Source organism: Haliotis rubra, unplaced genomic scaffold (genome assembly GCF_003918875.1).
Source record: "Haliotis rubra isolate DU_JTF1 unplaced genomic scaffold, ASM391887v1 Scf1335, whole genome shotgun sequence".
NCBI lineage: Eukaryota > Metazoa > Mollusca > Gastropoda > Lepetellida > Haliotidae > Haliotis > Haliotis rubra.
The window spans coordinates 172,873-179,261 of NW_025765265.1; positions in this window are offsets into that span (position 1 = coordinate 172,873).

Genomic DNA, 6,389 nt, shown 5'->3' on the forward strand with positions numbered 1-6,389 from the left:
CAAAACTTACACACACGTAATATGATTACATAATTCAAAAAATCTAAATATATTCTCTATAAAAAAGTGTAAATATATTGTAGCAAAACACACCACACCAGTCGACTATGGCTGTCGATAACGGAAACGTCTACGTCAGGGTGTCGGGCACACTAAAACCAGAGTGTTATGTAACAAGAGTAAAAGTTATTATAACAAAAGGTTGTATACGTTTTGTTATTATCAGCCCATGGTATTATGAAACATTACAAAACGCTCAATTCACCTTAATAAGGATTATCGATTGTCAAGATTAATGTGCAAGCCAAGTTACTGTAGACTGGTAATAAACAATGACATCCAAAGCAACACTTTGACAAGGTAATGACTGAAAATAGATACCATCAACAACATTCTTGTTAAAATAAACACACAGGTATAATTATATCATTGAAAAACTGTGAATATATTCTATCAACAAAATGTGTGTCAAAACTTAAACACACGTAATATGATTACATAATTCAAAAAATCTAAATATATTCTCTATAAAAAAGTGTAAATATATTGTAGCAAAACACACCACACCAGTCGACTATGGCTGTCGATAACGGAAACGTCTACGTCAGGGTGTCGGGCACACTAAAACCCGAGTGTTATGTAACAAGAGTAAAGTTATTATAACAAAAGGTTGTATACGTTTGTTATTATCAGCCGAAGAGAATTTAATGGTATTATGAAACATTACAAAACGCTCAATTCACCTTAATAAAGGATTATCGATTGTCAAGATTAATGTGCAAGCCAAGTTACTGTAGACTGGTAATAAACAATGACATCCAAAGCAACACTTTGACAAGGTAATGACTGAAAATAGATACCATCAACAACATTCTTGTTAAAATAAACACACAAGTATAATTATATCATTGAAAACTGTGAATATATTCTATCAACAAAATGTGTGTCAAAACTTACACACACGTAATATGATTACATAATTCAAAAAATCTAAATATATTCTCTATAAAAAGTGTAAATATATATTGTAGCAAAACACACCACACCAGTCGACTATGGCTGTCGATAACGGAAACGTCTACGTCAGGGTGTCGGGCACACTAAAACCCGAGTGTTATGTAACAAGAGTAAAGTTATTATAACAAAAGGTTGTATACGTTTTGTTATTATCAATAATTGTATTAAGAAACATTACAAAACGCTCAATTCACCTTAATAAGGATTATGGATTGTCAAGATTAATGTGCAAAGCCAAGTTACTGTAGACTGGTAATAAACAATGACATCCAAAGCAACACTTTGACAAGGTAATGACTGAAAATAGATACCATCAACAACATTCTTGTTAAAATAAACACACAAGTATAATTATATCATTGAAAAACTGTGAATATATTCTATCAACAAAATGTGTGTCAAAACTTACACACACGTAATATGATTACATAATTCAAAAAATCTAAATATATTCTCTATAAAAAAGTGTAAATATATTGTAGCAAAACACACCACACCAGTCGACTATGGCTGTCGATAACGGAAACGTCTACGTCAGGGTGTCGGGCACACTAAAACCCGAGTGTTATGTAACAAGAGTAAAGTTATTATAACAAAAGGTTGTATACGTTTTGTTATTATCAGCCCATGGTATTATGAAACATTACAAAACGCTCAATTCACCTTAATAAGGATTATCGATTGTCAAGATTAATGTGCAAGCCAAGTTACTGTAGACTGGTAATAAACAATGACATCCAAAGCAACACTTTGACAAGGTAATGACTGAAAATAGATACCATCAACAACATTCTTGTTAAAATAAACACACAAGTATAATTATATCATTGAAAAACTGTGAATATATTCTATCAACAAAATGTGTGTCAAAACTTACACACACGTAATATGATTACATAATTCAAAAAATCTAAATATATTCTCTATAAAAAAGTGTAAATATATTGTAGCAAAACACACCACACCAGTCGACTATGGCTGTCGATAACGGAAACGTCTACGTCAGGGTGTCGGGCACACTAAAACCGAGTGTTATGTAACAAGAGTAAAGTTATTATAACAAAAGGTTGTATACGTTTTGTTATTATCAGCCCATGGTATTATGAAACATTACAAAACGCTCAATTCACCTTAATAAGGATTATCGATTGTCAAGATTAATGTGCAAGCCAAGTTACTGTAGACTGGTAATAAACAATGACATCCAAAGCAACACTTTGACAAGGTAATGACTGAAAATAGATACCATCAACAACATTCTTGTTAAAATAAACACACAAGTATAATTATATCATTGAAAAACTGTGAATATATTCTATCAACAAAATGTGTGTCAAAACTTACACACACGTAATATGATTACATAATTCAAAAAATCTAAATATATTCTCTATAAAAAAGTGTAAATATATTGTAGCAAAACACACCACACCAGTCGACTATGGCTGTCGATAACGGAAACGTCTACGTCAGGGTGTCGGGCACACTAAAACCCGAGTGTTATGTAACAAGAGTAAAGTTATTATAACAAAAGGTTGTATACGTTTTGTTATTATCAGCTAATTGTATTAAGAAACATTACAAAACGCTCAATTCACCTTAATAAGGATTATGGATTGTCAAGATTAATGTGCAAGCCAAGTTACTGTAGACTGGTAATAAACAATGACATCCAAAGCAACACTTTGACAAGGTAATGACTGAAAATAGATACCATCAACAACATTCTTGTTAAAATAAACACACAAGTATAATTATATCATTGAAAAACTGTGAATATATTCTATCAACAAAATGTGTGTCAAAACTTACACACACGTAATATGATTACATAATTCAAAAAATCTAAATATATTCTCTATAAAAAAGTGTAAATATATTGTAGCAAAACACACCACACCAGTCGACTATGGCTGTCGATAACGGAAACGTCTACGTCAGGGTGTCGGGCACACTAAAACCCGAGTGTTATGTAACAAGAGTAAAGTTATTATAACAAAAGGTTGTATACGTTTTGTTATTATCAGCTAATGGTATTAAGAAACATTACAAAACGCTCAATTCACCTTAATAAGGATTATGGATTGTCAAGATTAATGTGCAAGCCAAGTTACTGTAGACTGGTAATAAACAATGACATCCAAAGCAACACTTTGACAAGGTAATGACTGAAAATAGATACCATCAACAACATTCTTGTTAAAATAAACACACAAGTATAATTATATCATTGAAAAACTGTGAATATATTTTATCAACAAAATGTGTGTTAAAACTTACACACAGATGATATGATTACATAATTCAAAAAATCTAAATATATTCTCTATAAAAAAGTGTAAATATATTGTAGCAAAACACACCACACCAGTCGACTATGGCTGTCGATAACGGAAACGTCTACGTCAGGGTGTCGGGCACACTAAAACCCGAGTGTTATGTAACAAGAGTAAAGTTATTATAACAAAAGGTTGTATACGTTTTGTTATTATCAGCCCATGGTATTATGAAACATTACAAAACGCTCAATTCACCTTAATAAGGATTATGGATTGTCAAGATTAATGTGCAAGCCAAGTTACTGTAGACTGGTAATAAACAATGACATCCAAAGCAACACTTTGACAAGTTAATGTCTGGATGGACAGCCAATAAAATAGGTAGCAACCAGTTCATACCTAAAGGCTGATGGGTTGGGTTAGCTAGCGAGAAATAGACACAGATGCCTTTCCCTTAATACAGGCCACTTTGACAAAATTCCCGACAAAGTACGACAAGGGTTCAAATTATACCCACAAACATTAAGAAAGTTGCCAGATTAAATGAATAACTCCCAGTAACAAAAAGGTACTTAAGCTAATCTAGACAACCTCGGGAATTTAATAAAAGACGTGATTTAACGAATCCTAGCTAAAAGTTCAGCTCAGTAAACCAGTCTAAGAAAGTACCTTAAGACGAAAATGCCTCCTAAACTAATTACAGACAGTTTCGAGTGACCATCCAGTGATCTCATGCTCCCGAGTGGTGTTAGAGGGTCCGAAACCGCCGATTCTTGTAAACGAGGGCGCGGACGTCAGAGGAGAGAACCCAGATTGGAAACCGCTGTAAAGCTACAACTTGATGAGGACTTTCTTAATACAGTGTAATTATTTATAAGACACATATGAAAATAAAGGCACATGAAAAGTATCGCAACACCCATCAGACGTTATCCTTGACCTATCTTGTTATCCTGTTATCACCAGAACACAAAGCAGGACCATTAACTCGGTGTCAAGCTCAACGTCACTGGGTTTTCAAGTCATGGATAAGGGTTGACCGATTTCTTATTGTTTAAGACTGATGGCCGAGATTGGGTTTGGCGTAGTAGAAACACTGGGTGCCTCTCACATTCCTCTAAACATGACCTTAAGACGATTAGACAAAATCTGAATGGAAAACGGTGCATCACTGAGACCTTAGACGGGGTTGTTGCATCATATGTGGATGCCAATCCCCTTAATACAAGACAAGTCTTCATGGACGACAATGCTTGGTATATCGTGCACGTGACGTTGGGGAAATTTTACGTCAAGAGGCAGTGGCAACTCTACTTCGGCCCGCCAGGAGTCCGGATCGCAATCCCATAGAGCATGTTTGGCACATTATGGATCGCAGAATACGCCAGAGAGATCCCCTTGAACAAAATCTTGGTGTATTTGAACCAGCCCTTATCAAGGACGGAACGTGTATCTCAATGTCAAATCCAACGTCTCATACAACGTCCCATACAACGTGTCACTGAGGACAAGAGTCAGGGATGTTATTGCAGTTGGCGAAGATTCAACCAGATACTGACATTGTGCTGTTGTATTCATACTTATGGGATTTCTTGAGGATTATATGTCAGAATCTTGACAATGACGGCACTTGTTAGTGTCATACTACCTTACTAAACAGTACTCCAAAATGATTATTTGAAATGTTGGCTTCTAACTGAACCATATTTTTTCGTTCTCTTGCATTTAGATTTGCCATTTAAGTAGTTATAGATGGTCAATGAATCCAGGCAGCGTTTTAAATGTGGATTTGGGTGAGTTCTTATGTAATGGTTTATGGCAACATGCTGATACTATGAAACATCCGGGGTGTTGCGACACATTTTTCCATGTGCACATTTCCACCAATACGTGGTTAAACAAAGTTACAACAACATTTTCAATACATTAATAAATAAATAAATAAATACACATGAAACCTGACTAGGCACTCCTCTATTTTAAAACAGCAATATGAACTGAAAATATCAGAACTTTCATACTTCTAGAAGGAGACCGAATAACTGACTGCAGCAAAACAACCAAATGTACGCAATGAGTTAATTTGTATGCTCTGTATGTGAGAAAGGACAACAAGCCATGATTCAGCGCTGTCCTAGCATGACACCTGATGAGTGCCAGATCTCGCTGTCTGTATAGGCCCCTTGAAATCTACCGTTGTGTTTGACATCAGTATCTCGTGTATCCGCCTCGTGCCTCCACATTGCTCTTCATACCACCAGTGAACCTGCGGATACGTTAGCTAGGCAATTAACGCAACTCCTCATGCAACACTGCCGCCAGTTCACCCAATTTTGTACCGGAGGGTCCCTGCCCTGCAAAGGTCAAACAAGAATGTCTCAGCTGTGTGGGGTTCAAATCAGTTCTCCTTGCAGGCCAAGGGAGGGTATTAATAGCAACTCTCCCACAGCACGGAAATGATGTGGCCTAGTGTTACCGTCCATGAATATGGGGTGGGTAGCTAACGGGATATCAAAACGACGCAAAGAAACTGATCAAGAATTCACTTAATGTAGTGGTGGTCATAAAGATTTCCCCGTAGGTCACCACTGTCAACTTACAGTCATGGGAGACACATCCCCACACAATAACTGAGCCTCCACCAAAGGGAAGAGTGGAATGAATGTGGAGTGCCAATGAGCAATGTTAATGCGCCTCCAAACTCTAAGACAACCATCTGTAACATAAAGCAGGAGCCTGACCAATGGATTTATCTCCAGGTCCAAGGATTCCAGCGTCGTCGGACAAAACACCAATGCTGACGTTGCCTTTTTATGTTAATGAGTCAAAGTAAGACGCCTTGTGACTCCTCGGGATCTTAAATCAAGTCTTGAGACGCTCTTGTTTGACAAACGTCTATTGGGCGCCCAGAGTTGCTTTAAACAGGAGCTCATGGGGAAGGATTAACGCCACGCGTATCGGGCCATATTGCGATCTTCCGCTGGAATGGTCTTCCCGGGTTGCCCTGGCCCCGATTTCTCGAAACAAACTTAAGTCGAAGTTTTGACTTAAGTTAAAGTTTTTACTCAAATTTGAGCAAAAGCATTTCCCAGA